This window comes from Scyliorhinus torazame, chromosome 30 (assembly GCF_047496885.1).
Source record: "Scyliorhinus torazame isolate Kashiwa2021f chromosome 30, sScyTor2.1, whole genome shotgun sequence".
NCBI classification, from domain to species: domain Eukaryota; kingdom Metazoa; phylum Chordata; class Chondrichthyes; order Carcharhiniformes; family Scyliorhinidae; genus Scyliorhinus; species Scyliorhinus torazame.
The window spans coordinates 13,408,596-13,429,717 of NC_092736.1; the positions used below are offsets into that span (position 1 = coordinate 13,408,596).

A 21,122-nucleotide genomic window follows, 5' to 3' on the forward strand; every position below is an offset into this window, starting at 1 on the left:
CAATTAAAGAACACAAATTCTTCTTTTTGGTTTGAAAGCGAAAGGAAAGTTGGTTGGTGGTTCTAAAACAGTTTTGACCTTCTTCCGACTTCCACATGGTAATTATGACTATCATTTTAATGTATAATTGCGTCCATAAAAGTGAGTGTTAATATTTACAGATCAAATCTAGGGCAAACTAAATTTCAAATGCTTAAAGCCTCTCAGCTCCATTGATGAGTCATTGTGTGAGAGTTACAGCTTGGCACAGGCTCCATTGTAAAATTCTTCTCCTTGTTTTCCAAGAGCCTCGTCCCTCCCCCTCTCTACAGTCACCTTCAGCCCAGGAATCGTAGGTCATAGAATTTACAGTGCAGAAGGAGGCCATTCGGCCCATCGAGTCTGCGCAGGCCCATGGAAAGTTCACCCTATCTAAGCCCACACCTCCACCCTATCCCCGTAACGCAGTGGGGTGTAAGAGTTCGCACAACTGACTTCCTGTGGCGTTCGCGAACGCAACGGCCGCAGCAAAGAGGCTCCCCCAGGTCCACAAAGTTGCGGCTTTTTTCGGGGGGGGGGGGAGGGGGGCGGTTTCCCGACGGGTTTTTAAAAAAAATTAAAGTCCCGCGAAATCGGCCCTGCCTCCCTCGCCCTGCCCAGGCGGCCAAAGCTCCGATCCATGGAGCTGAAGAGGGAAAAAAAGAGGACAGACTAGTCCTGGTGTGCTGCACGTGGAGGAGGAGTGGGGATCGCGACTAAGAAACTGTCTGAAAGTCGGAACACGGAGAGGATAAGACAAAAAAAATAAAAAAAAAATTTTAGTCAACTTTTCTTTTTCTTTCCTGAAAAGTTAAAAAACTTTTTAAAATGTTAAAAATCGGGGGGACGGCGAGATGTAAGAAGGAGCAGCAGCGAAGGCGAAGGAAAAAAGCAGGAGCTGCAACCGCGCAGAAAAGCTGGCGAGCCGAGCAGCGGAGCAGGAACAGGACGCGGCGACCATTCGCGCCCCCCCCCCCGCCGCACAGGGGGAGGAATGGAGAAGCGTGCCGAAAATGGAGATAAACGCCATGAAGGAGGAGATAAAAACGGAGATAAACGCCATGAGGGAGGACGGAGCTCCACACAACGATGAAGGAGATGCTGGCGGAGACAACGGACAAAATGCAGCGAACCATCGACAGCCTGGAAAGGAAGGTGGAGGTGCAGGAGAAAACTATTCAGGAGTTGGAGAGGGCCGCCTCGGACCAGAGCGACAGGATGGTAACTCAGGAAACCGAGGTGAAAAGGCTGGTAACGACCCAGGGGAGCCTAAGAGGAAAGGTAGAGGACCAGGAAAATAGGTCCAGGTGGCAGAATGTTAAAATAGTGGGTCTGCCAGAGGGGATGGAGGGCAGAGACCCAACAAGCTACGTCACCCAAATGCTGGGCAAGCTAGTGGGAAGGGAGAAATTTCCAAACCCCCCCCAGAAATCGACAGGGCGCACAGGTCGCTCCGACCCAGGCCGAAAGCCGGGGAGCAGCCCAGAGCGATTATCGTGAAGCTGCACAGGTTCCAAGACAGGGAAGAAATCCTAAAGTGGGCCCGGCAGATGAAAGCGAGCACGTGGGAAGGGAAGACCATAAGGGTGTACCAGGACATTGGGGCGGACCTGGCCAAAAGAAGGGCGTTTGTGTGTGGAGGGTAAGAACCCGAGAATTCCCAAACAGACACTGCAAAGAAGGAAAATCAAAGGGAGCTTGGCCTTACCAAACCTACAATACTACCACTGGGCAGCAACGGCAGAAAGAGTGAGGGGATGGGTACAAGAACCTGACACAGATTGGGCACAAATGGAGGAGGCATCCTGTAAAGGAACGACCCTCCGGGCCCTGGCCACAGCAGCACTCCTATCCCCCTCAACAAGATACACAACAAGCCCAGTGGTAGCGGCCCCGCTCAGAACGTGGACCCAGCTGAGACAATACTTTGGGATAACAAAATGTCCCCCGTGGCCCCCAGCTGCGGCAATCACAGATTCCCCCCAGCCATGCTAGATACCACCTTCAAAAGATGGAGGCGGGACGGGGGCACACTGAGGATCGAGAACTTCTATGTAGGGCACAGACTGGCGATGCTGGACGAACTGACGAGGAAGTGGAAGCTAGCAAAAGGACAGGAAATGAGACACCTCCAAATAAAACACTTCCTCCGCAGAGAGACAGTAGGGTACCCTGGGGCCCCAGAAAGCACACTACTAGAGGACCACCTGATAGGCACAAGCAACGAGAAGGGGGGGGGCTATGTGGGAAAATATACGGACAGCTATTGGACAGAGCCCGGACTCCACTGGACGAGATCAGACAAAAATGGGAGGACGAACTGGGGACAGAGGTAGGATGGGGACTGTGGAGCGAAGCACTGAGCAGGGTGAACTCCACCTCCCCCTGTGCAAGGCTAAGCCTAATGCAGCTCAAAGTGGTACACAGAGCGCACCTGACCAGAACCCGAATGAGCAGGTTCTTCCCGGAGATGGAGGACAAATGTGAGCGGTGCCAGAGGGGCCCGGCCAACCACACCCACATGTTTTAGGCTTGCCCCAAGCTTGCTGCATCCTGGACAGCCTTCTCCGAGGCAATGTCCAGGGTTGTGGGGGTGAGGGTGAAGCCATGCCCGATTGTCGGAGCAGCCAGGGTTACACATGGGGAAGGGGCCAACTTCCCTAATCGCACGCCGGAGAATCCTGCTCGGCTGGCGATCGGCAGCACCACCCACAGCTGCAGACTGGCTCACTGACCTCTCAGAATTTCTCCACCTGGAGAAGATTAAGTACGCCACCCGAGGGTCGGAGGAAGGATTCCTGGATACTTGGGGGCAGTTTGTCGGTCTGTTCCAAAACATGTTCGAGGCCAGCAACGAGGAGTAAACTAATAAGAACTTTGAAAAAGAAACACCAAGATAGGTGAGGTACCAAAAGACTGCGCAACCCGGATTGGGGTGGGCGGGGGGGGGGGGGGGGCTGGCGGAAGGAAGGTGGGGAAACCACAAGAGATGGGGGGGTTCCATTTTGTCCGGAAAAGAAAAGAAAAGCACAGCCGAAGCAGGGGGGGAGGGGAAGAGGGAGGGAGGGGGTGGAGGGAGGGAGGGGGGTCAACGGGAAAGGGGGAGGAACCCTAGACCGATCCAGAGGGCAACGAAATGCACATCGGGTCAGTTAAACGAAGGACAAACTAAACCACTCTCTATAATAAAGGAAATTAGTGCGGGCGAGAAAAATGTGATGTTTATATATACAACTGTTTATAAATATGGGAAGTGCCAATAAAAAGATTTTTTAAAAAGAGCTCGCACAACTGTTATGTTGAAGAGGTGCAGGCGATTTACCCCCCCCCCCCCCACAGTGTGCTGGGCCGATACTTATACTTCAACCAGCAGTTATTAAGGAAAAAACACTCCAGTTAATATAATAATAATGATCTTTATTGTCACAAGTAGGTTTACATCAACACTGCAGTGAAGTTACTGTGAAAATCTCCTAGTCGCCACACTTCAGCGCCTGTTCGGGTACACGGAGGGAGAATTCAGAATGTCCAATTGACCTAACAAGCACGTCTTTCAGGACTTGTGGGAGGAAACCGGAGCACCCGGAGGAAACCCACGCAGACACGGGGAGAACGTGCAGACCCCGCACAGACAGTGACCCAAGCCGGGAATCGAACCTGGGACCCTGGCGCTGTGAAGCAACAGTGCTAAACCACAATGCTACCGTGTTGCCCCTAAAATCACACTATTGTTGTGGATCAATGTGGAAATTGGCCGTCATTGCTGGGCTTCAGAAAAGTACTGTGGATTCCTGAGGTCATGAAATCCACAACAGAATTCCAAGTTTTGTTTCTTTTTCCACCTAGAATGGCAAAGACAGCCGATACATGGAACAAGCTGCATTTCCTGTCCAAACCACACACCATATCAACCATTCCCTCACTCTCGCAGGGTCGAATTACTGGAACTCCCTTCCTAACACCTCGGTGGATGGATCCACACCAAACAATTCCTGAGAGACCATCAACTGGACTAAAATCCCCCAATCTCTTCCAACGGAGCAGAGAACCCTTTCGGGCAGACTTGTGAAACCACCACAGAGGTTGTTGTCCCTTTGAAAAATAAATTCAAGTTGGAAACTTGAAGGGGGATAAGTATTATAATGGGATAAATCGGAGACTCAGGGGGATATGTAGTATAATGGGATAAATTGGAGACTCGAGGGGATATGTAGTATAATGGGATAAATTGGAGACTCGAGGGGGGATGTGTAGTATAATGGGATAAATCAGAGACTCAAGGGGATATGTAGTAGAATGGGATAAATCGAAGACTCGAGGGGATATGTAGTATAATGGGATAAATCGGAGACTCAGGGGGACATGTAGTAGAATGGGATAAATCGGAGACTCAGGGGGACATGTAGTATAATGGGATAAATCGGAGACTCGAGGGGATATGTAGTATAATGGGATAAATTGGAGACTCGAGGGGGATGTGTAGTATAATGGGATAAATCAGAGACTCAAGGGGATATGTAGTAGAATGGGATAAATTGAAGACTCGAGGGGATATGTAGTATGATGGGATAAATCGGAGACTTGAGGGGGGATGTGTAGTATAATGGGATAAATCGGAGACTCGAGGGGGGATATGTAGTATAATGGGATAAATCGGAGACTCGAGGGGGGATATGTAGTATAATGGGATAAATCGGAGACTCAGGGGGATATGTAGTATAATGGGATAAATCGAAGATTCGAGGGGATATGTAGTATAATGGGACAAATCGGAGACTCGAGGGGATGTGTAGCATAATGGGATAAATTGGAGACTCGAGGCGATATGTAGTCGAATGGGATAAATCAGAGACTCGAGGGGATATGTAGTATAATGGGATAAATCGGAGACTCGGGGATATGTAGTATAATGGGATAAATCGGAGACTCAGGGGGATATGTAGTATAATGGGATAAATCGGAGACTCAGGGGGACATGTAGTATAATGGGATAAATCGAAGATTCGAGGGGATATGTAGTATAATGGGACAAATCGGAGACTCGAGGGGATGTGTAGCATAATGGGATAAATTGGAGACTCGAGGCGATATGTAGTCGAATGGGATAAATCAGAGACTCGAGGGGATATGTAGTATAATGGGATAAATCGGAGACTCGGGGATATGTAGTATAATGGGATAAATCGGAGACTCAGGGGGATATGTAGTATAATGGGATAAATCGGAGACTCAGGGGGACATGTAGTATAATGGGATAAATCGGAGACTCAGGGGGACATGTAGTATAATGGGATAAATTGGAGACTCGAGGGGGGATATGTAGTATAATGGGATAAATTGGAGACTCGAGGGGGGATGTGTAGTATAATGGGATAAATCAGAGACTCAAGTGGATACGTAGTAGAATGGGATAAATCGGAGACTCAGGGGGACATGTAGTATAATGGGATGAATTGGAGACTCGAGGGGATATGTAGTACAATGGGATAAATTGGAGACTCGAGGGAGGATGTGTAGTATAATGGGATAAATCAGAGACTCAAGGGGATATGTAGTAGAATGGGATAAATCGAAGACTCGAGGGGATATGTAGTATAATGGGATAAATCGGAGACTCGAGGGGGGATATGTCGTATAATGGGATAAATCGGAGACTCGAGGGGGGATATGTAGTATAATGGGATAAATCAGAGACTCGAGGGGGGATATGTAGTATGATGGGATAAATCGGAGACTCGAGGGGGGATGTGTAGTATAATGGGATAAATCGGAGACTCGAGGGAGGATATGTAGTATAATGGGATAAATCGGAGACTCGAGGGGGGATATGTAGTATAGTGGGATAAATCGGAGACTCAGGGGGATATGTAGTATAATGGGATAAATCGAAGACTCGAGGGGATATGTAGTATAATGGGATAAATCGGAGACTCAGGGGGATATGTAGTAGAATGGGATAAATCGAAGACTCGAGGGGATATGTAGTATAATGGGATAAATCAGAGACTCGAGGGGATATGTAGTATAATGGTTTAAATCGGAGACTCGAGGAGGATATGTAGTATAATGGGATAAATTGGAAACTCGAGGGGGGATATGTAGTATAATGGGATAAATCGGAGACTCGAGGGGGTATGTAGTATAATGGGATAAATCGGAGACTCGAGGTGATATGTAGTATGATGGGAAAAATCGAAGACTCGAGGGGATATGTAATATAATGGGATAAATCGGAGACTCGAGTGGGGATATGTAGTAGAATGGGATAAATCGGAGCCTCGAGGGGATATGTAGTATAATGGGATAAATCGGAGACTCGAGGGGATATGTAGTCGAATGGGATAAATCGGAGACACGAGGGGGATATGTAGTATAATGGGATAAATCGGAGACTCGAGGGGATATGTAGTCGAATGGGATAAATCGGAGACTCGAGGGGATATGTAGTATAATGGGATAAATCGGAGACTCGAGGGGGGATATGTAGTATAATGGGATAAATCGGAGACTCGAGGGGGATATGTAGTATAATGGGATAAATCAGAGACTCGAGGGGGGATATGTAGTATGATGGGATAAATCGGAGACTCGAGGGGGGATGTGTAGTATAATGGGATAAATCGGAGACTCGAGGGAGGATATGTAGTATAATGGGATAAATCGGAGACTCGAGGGGGGATATGTAGTATAGTGGGATAAATCGGAGACTCAGGGGGATATGTAGTATAATGGGATAAATCGAAGACTCGAGGGGATATGTAGTATAATGGGATAAATCGGAGACTCAGGGGGATATGTAGTATAATGGGATAAATCGAAGACTCGAGGGGATATGTAGTATAATGGGATAAATCAGAGACTCGAGGGGATATGTAGTATAATGGTTTAAATCGGAGACTCGAGGAGGATATGTAGTATAATGGGATAAATTGGAAACTCGAGGGGGGATATGTAGTATAATGGGATAAATCGGAGACTCGAGGGGGTATGTAGTATAATGGGATAAATCGGAGACTCGAGGTGATATGTAGTATGATGGGAAAAATCGAAGACTCGAGGGGATATGTAGTATAATGGGATAAATCGGAGACTCGAGTGGGGATATGTAGTAGAATGGGATAAATCGGAGACTCGAGGGGATATGTAGTATAATGGGATAAATCGGAGACTCGAGGGGATATGTAGTCGAATGGGATAAATCGGAGACACGAGGGGGATATGTAGTATAATGGGATAAATCGGAGACTCGAGGGGATATGTAGTCGAATGGGATAAATCGGAGACTCGAGGGGATATGGAGTATAATGGGATAAATCGGAGACTCGAGGGGATATGTAGTATAATGGGATAAATCGGAGACTCGAGGTGATATGTAGTATGATGGGAAAAATCGAAGACTCGAGGGGATATGTAGTATAATGGGATAAATCGGAGACTCGAGTGGGGATATGTAGTAGAATGGGATAAATCGGAGACTCGAGGGGATATGTAGTATAATGGGATAAATCGGAGACTCGAGGGGATATGTAGTATAATGGGATAAATCGGAGACTCGAGGTGATATGTAGTATGATGGGAAAAATCGAAGACTCGAGGGGATATGTAGTATAATGGGATAAATCGGAGACTCGAGTGGGGATATGTAGTAGAATGGGATAAATCGGAGACTCGAGGGGATATGTAGTATAATGGGATAAATCGGAGACTCGAGGGGATATGTAGTCAAATGGGATAAATCGGAGACACGAGGGGGATATGTAGTATAATGGGATAAATCGGAGACTCGAGGGGATATGTAGTCGAATGGGATAAATCGGAGACTCGAGGGGATATGTAGTATAATGGGATAAATCTGAGACTCGAGGGGATATGTAGTATAATGGGATAAATCGGAGACTCGAGGGGATATGTAGTCGAATGGGATAAATCGGAAACACGTGGGTGATATGTAGTATAATGGTTTAAATCGGAGACTCGAGGGGGGACATGTAGTAGAATGGGATAAATCGAAGACTCGAGGGGATATGTAGTATAATAGGATAAATCGGAGACTGAGGGTGATATGTAGTATAATGGGATAAATCGGAGACTCAAGGGGGATATGTAGTATAATGGTTTAAAACGGAGACGCGAGGGGGGAAATGTAGTAGAATGGGATAAATCGGAGACTCGAGGGGGCACATGTAGTATAATGGGATAAATCGGAGACTCGAGGGGATATGTAATCGAATGGGATAAATCGGAGACACGAGGGGGATATGTAGTATAATGGGATAAATCGGAGACTCGAGGGGGCACATGTAGTATAATGGGATAAATCGAAGACTCGAGGGGATATGTAGTATAATGGGATAAATCGGAGACTCAGGGTGATATGTAATATAATGGGATCAATCGGAGACTCAAGGGGATATGTAGTATAATGGGATAAATCGAAGACTCGAGGGGATATGTAGTATAATGGTTTAAACCGGAGACTCGAGGGGATATGTAGTATAATGGGATAAATCGAAGACTCGAGGGGATATGTAGTATAATGGGATAAATCGGAGACTGAGGGTGATATGTAGTATATTGGTTTAAACAGGAGACTCGAGGGGGGAAATGTAGTAGAATGGATTAAATCGGAGACACGAGGGGGGACATGTAGTCGAATGGGATACATTGAAGACTCGAGGGGATATGTAGTATAATGGGATAAATCGGAGACTCAAGGGGTTATGTAGTATAAGGGGATAAATCGGAGACTCAGGGGGATATGTAGTATAATGGGATAAATCGGAGACTCGAGGGGATATGTAGTATAATGGGATAAATCGAAGACTCGAGGGGGGATATGTAGTATAATGGTTTAAATCGGAGACTCGAGGGGGGACATGTAGTCGAATGGGATAAATCGAAGACTCGAGGGGATATGTAGTATAATAGGATAAATCGGAGACTGAGGATGATATGTAGTATAATGGGATAAATCGGAGACTGAGGGGATATTTAGTATAATGGGATAAATCGGAGACTCGGGGGGATATGTTGTAGAATGGGATAAATTGGAGAATCGAGGGGGATATGTAGTATGATGGGATAAATCAGAGACTCGAGGGGATATGTAGTATAAGGGGATAAATCTGAGACTCGAGGGGGGATATGTAGTATAATAGGATAAATCGGAGACTCGAGGGGGGATATGTAGTATAATGGTTTAAATCGGAGACTCGAGGGGGGGCATGTAGTATAATGGGATCAACCGAAGACTCAAGGGGATATGTAGTATAATAGGATAAATCGGAGACTCGAGCGGGGATATGTAGTATAATGGGATAAATCGGAGACTCGAGGGGATATGTAGTATAATGGGATAAATCGAAGACTCAAGGGGATATGTAGTAGAATGGGATAAATCGGAGACTCGAGGGGATATGTAATCGAATGGGATAAATCGGAGACTCGAGGGGGGATATGTAGTATAATGGGATAAATCGGAGACTCAGGGTGATATGTAGTATAATGGGATAAATCGAAGACTCGAGGGGATATGTAGTATAATGGGATAAATCGAAGACTCGAGGGTGATATGTAGTATAATGGGATAAATCGGAGACTCGAGGGGATATGTAGTATAATGGGATAAATCGAAGACTCGAAGGGGGATATGTAGTATAATGGTTTAAATCGGAGACTCGAGGGGGGACATGTAGTATAATAGGATAAATCGGAGACTCAGGGTGATATGTAGTATAATGGGATAAATCGAAGACTCGAGGGGATATGTAGTATAATGGGATAAATCGAAGACTCGTGGGTGATATGTAGTATAATGGTTTAAATCGGAGACTCGAGGGGGGACATGTAGTAGAATGGGATAAATCGAAGACTCGAGGGGATATGTAGTATAATAGGATAAATCGGAGACTGAGGGTGATATGTAGTATAATGGGATAAATCGGAGACTCAAGGGGGATATGTAGTATAATGGTTTAAAACGGAGACGCGAGGGGGGAAATGTAGTAGAATGGGATAAATCGGAGACTCAGGGTGATATGTAGTATAATGGGATAAATCGAAGACTCGAGGGGGGATATGTAGTAGAATGGATTAAATCGGAGACACGAGGGGGGACATGTAGTCGAATGGGATAAATCAGAGACTCAAGGGGATATGTAGTATAAGGGGATAAATCGGAGACTCAGGGTGATATGTAGTATAAGGGAATAAATCGGAGACTCGGGGATATGTAGTATAAGGGGTTAATTCCAACTGTGATATGCTAATGAGGCACATTATTCATTATCAGAGAGAATAATGCAATTCCTCATAATCTCGCTTTCACTCGTGGAACAAGATGGAGCCTCACTACAGCGGATTCTGTAAATATTCCGCATTTATACCATAACATTTAAGAGCCGTGAGGTGATGATGCAGCTGTACAAAACTTTGGTAAGGCCACATTTGGAGTACTGTGTACAGTTCTGGTCACCTCATTTTAGGAAGGATGTGGAAGCTTTGGAAACTGTGCAAAGAAGATTTACCAGGATGTTACCTGGAATGGAGAGTAGGTCTTATGAGGAAAGGTTGAGGGTGCTAGGCCTTTTCTCATTAGAACGGAGAAGGACGAGGGGCGACTTGATAGAGGTTTATAAGATGATCAGGGGAATAGATAGAGTAGACAGTCAGAGACATTTTCCCCGGGTGGAACAAACCATTACAAGGGGACATAAATTTAAGGTGAAAGGTGGAAGATATAGGAGGGATATCAGAGGTAGGTTCTTTACCCAGAGAGTAGTGGGGGCATGGAATGCACTGCCTGTGGAAGTAGTTGAGTCGGAAACATTAGGGACCTTCAAGCAGCTATTGGATAGGTACATGGATTACGGTAAAATGATATAGTGTAGATTTATTTGTTCTTAAGGGCAGCACGGTAGCATTGTGGCTAGCACAATTGCTTCACAGCTCCAGGGTCCCAGGTTCGATTCCGGCTTGGGCCACTGTCTGTGCGGAGTCTGCACGTCCTCCCCGTGTCTGCGTGGGTTTCCTCCAGGTGCTCCGGTTTCCTCCCACAGTCCAAATATGTGCAGGGTAGGTGGATTGGCCATGCTAAATTGCCCTTAGTGTCCAAAATTGCCCTTGGTGTTGGGTGGAGGTGTTGAGTTTGGGTGGGGTGCTCTTTCCAGGAGCCGGTGCAGACTCGATGGGCCGAGTGGACTCCTTCTGCACTGTAAATTCAATGATAATCTATGATTAATCTAGGACAAAGGTTCGGCGCAACATCGTGGCCCGAAGGGCCTGTTCTGTGCTGTATTTTCTATGTTCTATGTTCTATAACACGAAGAGTATTATAAAAGCCGCTCCTTCTGCAGGATGTCTAGAGGCTATCCTATGTTCTGCAGGATCACCTCATGATCCTGCGATCTCCATACCAGGAAGAAGGACATCAGCTGGATGAAAATTCCAAAATATCCAGTTTCTTTAACGTTACATGACGACTTGCAAAAATGTCACCGTTCATTCATCATCGCATGTATATCTGGATTAGATCTGTTTCTTCACAGGTCAATAGTTGTCTTAAATTCATCTAGAGATTTTGTTAAATGACCTTAAGAAGCCTTGTTACTTTGAGACAGTGACTACACTCAGAAAAATACCACCTTGGCTGTAAAATGCTTCAGGATATTCAGTGATCATGAAAAAAACTTAGTGCCCAAATTGTCCTAGGGCAGCACAGTAGCACAGTGGTTAGCACCATTGCTTCACAGTGTAATTTGGACATTCTGAATTCACCCTCTGTACACGAACAGACGCCAGAATGTGGAAACTAGGGGCTTTTAACATTATCTTTGCAATGAAAGCCTACTTGTGACAATAAAGATTATTATTAAATCTTGATCTATAGTAACAGCCTTTGGGTGGGATTATGACACCAGGGGCGTCATTCTCCGACCCCCCGCCGGGTCGGAGAATGGCCGTTGGCCGCCGTGGATCCCGCCCCCGCCGAAGTCTCCAGTACCGGAGATTGGGCGGGGGCGGGAATCGGGCCACGCCGGATGGCGGGACCCCCCGCTCAACTCTCCGGCCCGGATGGGCCGAAGTCCCGCCCAGAAATTGCCTGTCCCGCCGGCGTAAATCAAAGCTGGTATTTACCGGTGGGACCAGGCGGCGCGGGCGGGCTCCGGGATCCTGGGGAGGGCGCGGGGGGATCTGACCCTGGGGGGTGCCCCCACGGTGGCCTGGCCCGCGATCGGGGCCCACCGATCCGCGGGCGGGCCTGTGCCGTGGGGGCACTCTTTCCCTTCCGCCTCCGCCACGGCCTCCACCATGGCGGAGGCGGAAGTGACTCTCCCCACTGCGCATGCGCGGGAAACTGTCAGCGGCCGCTGACGCTCCCGCGCATGCGCCGCATTTCCGCGCCAGCTGGCGGGGCAACAAACGCCATTTCCGCCAGCTGGCGGGGCGGAAATCCCTCCGGCGTCGGCCTAGCCCCTCAATGTTGGGGCTGGGCCCCCAAAGATGCGGAGCATTCCGCACCTTTGGGGCGGCGCGATGCCCGTCTGATTGGCGCCGATTTGGGCGCCAGTCGGCGGACATCGCGCCGTTGGGGGAGAATTTCGCCCCTGATTAGAAATTGATTGATGATCCCATCCATACGTCCTCAGAATTATTCCCACTGAATGACAGCAACTTGTCAACAGCAGGGCAAAAAGTTAAGCCTGTCTTTCTGAAGTTTTGGACCTTTAAAAAAAACAAATGAATGTTGGTCCTCGTCTAACTATTTCAAGGTAGACATTTCACTAGAAGAAATCTGTACCGTGATGAATAATTGTGCGTGTAGACCTTCAAACTTGAGGTCAGCGACAAGAAACCACCTCATTCTTCTCCACCCCACCCGCCCAGTCAAATATGGTCAGTACAAATAATTCTTATCAAGTAAACAGCGTGAAAGGGTTTGGTTTGTGCAACACTTTGCCTCAGTTTGGAAGTACATGAACTGCAGGTGGCACCAGAACTCCAAGAACAATATCATGACTGTTGTTACAACTGGAAAGCTTGAAAGACCAAGGTCACCTATACCATTGAGATGCTGCTGGCCCCTCTCAATGTAATTTTCACCAAAGTAAGTTAGAGCTAGATCGATTAATAATGGGTGTGGTGTTCTGTAGGACATTGCGTATACCGAGTCCAAAGATGTGCAGGTTAGGTGGGTTGGCTATGCTAAATTGCCCCTTAGTGTCCAAAGATGTGCAGGTTTGGTTAAGGGGGTTAATTGGGATAGGCAGGGGAGTGGGTTTGGGTGCAGTGCTTTTCCAGAGGGTCGGTGCAGACGCGATGGGCTGAATTGCCTCCTTCTGCACTGTAGGAATTCAATAGTTCTATGATTTCCATTTACCTCTCCAGACTATCCATAAGCTGCAATCCATTGAGGTTTTTTTATCAATTGAGAATGTAAACTAGCCTTCTCTTTGCGTCAGGTTTCAATGTAGGTCAGATTCAAGAGTGGTGACTTTATCAGTAAGTAATCATTGCATGTTCCAATTCTATCCATGTTTGATCATCGTTTGTTTTGTTGCTTTATTGTTTCCACAGCCTCAGAGGGGATTGACTGGGATAACTGGGAACCAAACTCAGGGTTTGCCATTGTGAATCCAATGCGTTAAGGTTGTACACTCCACCTTATGCCGATCAGGAAAAAAAGGCTTGCAGTTACATAAGATCTTTTGCAAGATCTCAAACACCTCTCCAAGCATTTTACAATCAGTGAAATGCTTCTGATGTGTAATGTAAGGAATGCACACAGCCAAGCAGAATTGTGATAATGATCAGATTGCCTGTGTTAGGGCTCGATTCAGCCAATTGGGAACAAAGTGCCATAGCGTGCGCGTTTAGCCCCGTGTTTACCTGCGCTCGCAGCGCCGAGAAACACATGGCTATTCAACGCATCTCGTGTTGTTTAAGGGTCCTCAGTGGGGAATGCGTAGATGAGGCCGCACATACCCCCGTTTTCTACACCGGGGAGCTCCGCTCGCCAGAACTCCCCAAGTGTAGCAAGAGATCGGGATACCATTTAAAAATGGTATCCCAATCTCCAAGGACCCCAAAGTGACCTCCAAACCCCCCCCCCCCAGACCGAATGCACTATGGGAGGGTTTCCAGCTGGCAGTGCCCATGCCAGCTGGCAGTGCCACCCGGGCACCTTGGCAGTGCCCGGCTTCCACCCAGGTGGCACTGCCAGGGAGCCAGGCTGGCACTGCCAGGGTGCCCAGGTCGCATCAGCAGGGCCAAGCCGCCCCACTGCCTAAAGGGCATGGGCTGGGGGCCTGCGGTCCCCTGGGAGACCTCCAATAGTGCTTGTTTATGGGAACCAGTTTTTTTTTTTATTCAAAAAATATATACTTTATTCATAAAATTTATCATAAGCATTACAGAGCATTTCGAATTGTCTTGACTGTACATTTCCGTCAGAGCTACACGTTGCCTTGACTTTCTTCCATTCAATTTTGATATTATTATACACATATCACTCTTTACATTACAATTCCTTCTTAAATATTTACATTGCCATGTTTGTTTTATACATTGGAGTGTTGGTGGCCCAGACCGAGGGGGGTTTTACACTGTTACCCACCCCTCGGTGTACATTTGCTGGAAGACCTTACACAGTGGTCTTTCCCCATTGCGCCTTGGCGGCAGCTGCCCCAAGCTTGAGTGCGTCCCTCAGCACGTAGTCCTGGACCTTGGAATGTGCCAGTCTGCAACACTCGGTCGAGGACAGCTCTTTGCACTGGAAGATCAGCAAGTTTCGGGCAGACCAAAGAGCGTCTTTCACCGAGTTGATGACCTTCCAGCAGAAGTTGATATTTGTCTCGGTGTGTCCCCCTGGAAACAGTCCGTAGAGCACAGAGTCCTGTGTCCCAGATCTGTTCGGGATAAACCTTGACAAATACCACTGCATCTCTCTCCAGACCTTCTTTGCAAAGGCACATTCCACAAGGAGGTGTGTGACCGTCTCATTTCCCCCACAGCCACTCCGAGGGCAGCGTGCATTGGCGCAGAGCCTTCGGGTGTGCATGAAGAATCTGACGGGGAGGGCCCTTCTCACCACCAGCCAAGCTAGGTCTTGGTGCTTGTTTGAAAGTTCTGGTGATGAGGCGTTCTGCCAGATGACTGGCAGTCTGCTCAGGGAACCATCCAACGTCCTCCACGGTCTCCTTTTCCCTGAGGGCCTCGAGGACATTACATGCTGACCACTGTTTCATTGCCTTGTGGTCAAAGGTGTTTTTCTTCAAAAACTTTTCAACGAAGGACAGGTGGTACGGTACGGTCCAACTACTTGGAGCGTTCCGCGGCAATGAGGCCAGGCCCATCCTTCGTAACACCGGGGACAGGTAGAACCTCAGTATGTAGTGACACTTGGTTTTTGCAACCAGTGCTGAACAGCGCTCGCCCGAGGTTTTACGAGGCGAAGGGGATGACTCCCAAAGCCTCGGGTACCCTGGGAATCAGCACATTAAAATGAGACTAAAATGAGTCTCTAGCCAAGAACAAATGTGCTTCCCACTGAGCACAGGTGACACCTTACGGTCAACACAAGGGAGATGTCCAATAACTTGACATTAATACCTTACTGATATCCCTTCCTACATCTAAACCTGTGCCGCAACATTGTGTTCGGGTGATGAATGCTCGTACACTTATCTATCCCTCATTACTGTACTTTATAGTCGTGATAGAATTTAATTGGCGACACTTGGGCTCCGACACACTTTATAAATAAACTCATAAACAGCTGGGCAACGAGAAATCCTTCAATCTCGTCCCAATCTGCCACATGACAATGACCCTATCAGTTGTTTGTTTATGGAACCAAACAATTAAACACACCTTCAGCCCACAATTGGTGGAAAAACCGACAACCTTTACCGATACTGTGGTGACATAATCCCTTTCGGTTAGCCAAGGTAAGATAGGCATTGAAACTGTTAGCAACAAGGCCAGCGGATTCTCAATGCCGATCAGCTGTTCACTAAACAGATGGAACTTAAAGAATCAGTCAGTGGGAGTCATGGCCCTGCTCATAAGTTGTTGATTTCATCCATTTATCACGGAGCGTAAGGTTGAATGAGGACAGCAACTTGTACCAGAGCAATGTTGACTTTCGAACTAGGATATGATTCCAAAAGTGTTCGGAAAGTACGATCGTACCATTGTTAAATTGATATTATCAAAGATATCCGGAGGAGCTGGAACTACCGACAAGACAGGAACTTAAGACACTTCCAGGTAAAGCACTTTCTCCGCAAGGACACAGTAGGATACCCCAGGGCCCCAGAGACCACATTAGAGGACATGATAACACGGACAGTAAGAAAGGGTTGAAACTGATGGAAAATCTCTGGACAGCTACTGAACAGGGCGAGACCACCACTGGACAAAGCCATACGCAAATGGGGAGTCGAACTGTGGTGGGGACTCTGGAGCGAAGCACTGAGCAGGGTGAACTCCACCTCCTCCTGCACAAGGCTAAGCCTGATGCAGCTCAAAGTGGTGCACAGAGCGCACCTGGCCAGAACCCGAATGAGCAGGTTCTTCCCGGAGGTGAAGGATAAATACGAATGGTGCCAGAGGGGCCCGGCCAACCACACCCATTGTTCTGGGCTTGTCCCAAACTTGCAGGGTTCTGGACAGCCTCCTCCGATGCGACGTCCAAGGTCGTGGGGGTGAGGGTGAAGCCATGCCCAATGGTGACAATCTTCGGGGTACCTGAGCAGCCAGAGTTACACATGGGGAAGGGGGCCAACGCCCTCGCTTTCCTAATCGCACGCCGGAAAATCCTGCTCGGCTGGCGATCAGCGGCACCCCCCACAGCTGCAGACTGGCTGGCAGATGGCAGAATCTCTCAACTTGGAGAAGATCAAATACACCATCCGAGGGTCGGAGGAAGGCTACCTCAAAGCATGGGGACAATTCGTCGGCCTGTTCCAACGCCTGTTCGAAACCAACGCCGTGTAGGGAAATAAAGTGAGAGATGGGAGAAGACGGACAGGAACACACAACTCTGGGGGGGGTGGGGGGGGGAGGAGAGGAGAGAACTTAGGGGAACCACAGGGAGTGAACAGAGTAAGGGGGAGGGGGCGGAAGGCCTCCCCCCACCCCCACCACAACCCGCAAGGCAGGCAGCAGAAAACATAAAGGGGTCGGGGGGGGGGAAGGGGAGATTAGGAGCTAGGGGCCAGTGCACCCTGAACGAAAAAGGGGGATACCAAAGATGGCGGGGGTGGGAGCGGGGTGGGGGGGGGAGAAAAGGGAATGGGGGGGCAGGGAAGACCCGCCGAGACAGGTAATATCAATATCAATATGTATATAAGAACTACACGTGTTGCAAATAATAAATGTAAAGTGCTACTGTGTATAAATTAAAAATACCAATAAAAATATATTTTTAAAAAAATCATAGAAAACAACAACTTGTATTTATATAGCACCTTACTGGTGGGGTGTTCTGGCCATTCCCGCCGGCGAGATCTCCCCATCCCGGCGATGGCGTTCCCCAACCCGTGGGCTCCCAGGTGGAGGGTGCGAGCAATGGGAACCCCCTATTGACAGTGGCAGGACAGGAAGACCCATGGCCAGCCAATGGCGGACCTCCTCTGCCTCAAAACATACAGTGGGGGTGAGGCAATCTCACCCTGAATATAATGAAATATCTGTGGTGTCACCAGGGACTGTAGTGCTGGAAGGGAGATACTTTTGTCATCATACTCTCCAGTTTCTTGACAGGATTTCCTCCGGCCAAAATGGCCGCAGGAGGTCAAGCCGGAAGTCACATGGCAGGCCGAGGGAAAAAAACCCTATCAGGAATCAGTGCATCCAGGATCAGCTGTGTAGCCTTTACCAGACTGTATAAGCAGAGGACTGAGCCCTGTTAGGGGGCGGAAGACAACTTGGTGAAGGTGAGGATGGTGAGGCGGAGAATGAAGGATTTGCTGTTCATGTAACTGTGTGTTTGTGCCTGGCCCCGGACTCTATGGAAACCCAGATTTAGATTGAACCGTATGGGAACCCAGTTTGGTGATCTAACCTTCTTCATCCGCATCTTGACCTTGCCACTGCGATGCCCTCCTGAAGGACTGTCGCTATTGTGTGCCGTGTCGCGTTCTCCCTGGGGAATGGATATGGGCGTCTAGGTTTAGGTGTGTAAAGTTAGGCTGAAAGCCATGAGGTCATGTTGCAGCTGTACAAAACTCTGGTGCGGCCGCATTTGGAGTATTGCGTGCAATTCTGGTCGCCGCATTATAGGAAGGATGTGGAAGCATTGTAAAGGTGCAGAGGAGATTTACCAGAATGTTGCCTGGTATGGATGGAAGATCTTATGAGGGAAGGCTGAGGGACTTGAGGCTGTTTTCGTTAGAGAGAAGAAGGTTAAGAGGTGACTTAATTGAGGCATACAAGATGATCAGAGGATTGGATAGGGTGGACAGTGAGAGCCTTTTTCCTCGGATGGTGATGTCTAGCACGAGGGGACATAGTTTTAAATTGAGGGGAGATAGATATAGGACAGATGTCAGAGGTAGGTTCTTTACTCAGAGAGTAGTTAGGGTGTGGAATGCCTGCCTGCAACAGTAGTGGACTCGCCAACACTAAGGGCATTCAAATGGTCATTGGATAGACATATGGACGATAAGGGAATAGTGTAGATGGGCTTTAGAGTGGTTTCACAGGTCGGCGCAACATCGAGGGCCGAAGGGCCTGTACTGCGCTGTAATGTTCTATGTTCTTTATATTTTCTGCTTTGTAAAGAAAGTGATCCTAGTTCTTAAAGGGTTAAATACAGGAGCTGCATGCTCATCTGAACCCGTGGCAGGATGTTCAAACGTTTCCGATGCGCAATAATGAAATGAACACCTGTGTGTCACGTGACGTGGGCCACATAATCAGCTGCCACAATTGTCTTTCATGTCGACCTGATTCATCTCTTAATGCGTTTATCTCCCCACTTGAAATCAAAGGTTGTTCCTGCTTTTGAGTTTTGTGTGAATGCTCCCGATGACGAGCTATTCCGATGCCATTAGCAATTCTGGCCAGCGTTAAAGAGAAATGTCATGGCAGGGTTATTAATGAATGCATAGGATGTGAGTCAACACTTGCATTCGTTGCGTTTTGCTGTCAAAACACGCGCTGGGATTTTAAACGCCTCGGAACGGCGGGTACCCTGTTGCTGTCTGTTCGCCCACGTCCAATCTGGCTCTTGCAGACTTTCAAAGTAAGGGCGTCATTTATTTGAGAGGGAGATGAGGTATAACATATAGATTGAGGAGGGTTTGACAGGGAAGATGCTAAGAGGATGTTTCCCCGTCTTGGGGGAATCTAGAACCAGGGGGCACAGTTTGATAATAAGGAGTCTATTTTTTAACCACCCCTCAGAGGGTGGTTAGGGTTTGGAATTCTATTCCCCAGGGAACAATGGAGCCTTTGAATATATTCAAGGTTGACTCAGACAGATTTTCGATTGATAAGGGAGTCAAGGTTTATGGGAAACAGGCAGGAAAGTGGAGCAAGGCCTTAGCATGATCTTATTGGCTGGTGGGGCAGGTTTTGAGGGGCTGAATGGGCTACTCCTGCTCCTATTTCTTGCATTCCTATGTTCCTTTCCACCGAGCGATGCCAAGGGTCATCAGAGAAAGTTGCCCAGGATTATCCAATCTATTTATTAGTAGCTGCAGATCTCCACTGCAAACATTCTCGTATATTGGGCATGGTTTTCAGGCCTCTTGGTGCGCGCAAATCCCATTATGGCTACAATCACGCAAGAGGGCCATAATGGGATTTGTGCCGGCAATAGCTCAGTTTGAGATCTTCCCCGACCTTGTCGGTGAGGTGATGGGCGTGACCCTGACTTCCAAGGATGTGCATGCATTGAAACCCCTTTAGAACATAAGAACTAGGAGCAGGAGTAGGCCATCTGGCCCCTCCAGCCTGCTCCACCATTCAATGAGATCATGGCTGATCTTTTGTGGACTCAGCTCCACTTCCCGGCCCGAACACCATAACCCTTAATCCCTTTATTCTTCAAAAAACTATCTATCTTTATCTTAAAAACATTTAATGAAGGAGCCTCTACTGCTTCACTGGGCAAGGAATTCCATAGATTCACAACCCTTTGGGTGAAGACGTTCCTCCTAAACTCAGTCCTAAATCTACTTCGCCTTATTTTGAGGCTACGCCCCCTAGTTCTGCTTTCACCCGCCAGTGGAAACAACCTGCCCGCATCTATCCTATCTATTCCCTTCATAATTTTATATGTTTCTATAAGATCCCCCCTCATCCTTCTAAATTGAGTACAGTCCCAGTCTACTCAACCTCTCCTCGTAATCCAACCCCTTCAGCTCTGGGATTAACCTAGTGAATCTCCTCTGCACACCCTCCAGTGCCAGTACGTCCTTTCTCAAGTAAGGAGACCAAAACTGAACACAATACTCCAGGTGTGGCCTCACTAACACCTTATACAATTGCAGCATAACCTCCCTAGTCTTAAACTCCATCCCTCTAGCAATGAAGGACAAAATTCCATTTGCCTTCTTAATCAGGTCGTTGTACATATTGGTACTAACGACATAGGCAGGAAGGGGCATGAGGTCCTGCAGCAGGAGTTCAGGGAGCTAGGCAGAAAGTTAAAAGACAGGACCTCGAGGGTTGTAATCTCGGGATTACTCCCTGTGCCACGTGCCAGTGAGGCTAGAAATAGGAAGATAGAGCAGACAAACACGTGGCTAAACAGCTGGTGTAGGAGGGAGGGTTTCCGTTATCTGGACCACTGGGAGCTCTTCCGGGGCAGGTGTGACCTGTATAAGATGGACGGGTTGCATCTAAACCGGAGAGGCATAAATATCCTGGCCGCGAGGTTTGCTAGTGTCACACGGGAGGGTTTAAACTAGTATGGCAGGGGGGTGGGCACGGGAGCAATAGGTCAGAAGGTGAGAGCATTGAGGGAGAACTAGGGAATAGGGACAGTGTGATTCTGAGGCAGAGCAGACGGGGAGAAGTTGCTGAACACAGCGGGTCCGGTGGCCGGAAGTGCATATGTTTTAATGCAAGGAGCATTACGGGTAAGGCAGATG

The 21,122-nt window shown here is 47.9% G+C and overlaps 1 protein-coding gene across 1 annotated transcript in view; it reads right to left on the minus strand.

Moving 5' to 3' along the window:
* LOC140404391 (synaptotagmin-4) overlaps positions 1 to 21,122 on the minus strand; it is an 83,113-nt gene that overhangs the window by 27,220 nt on the left and 34,771 nt on the right. The window lies entirely within an intron of this gene.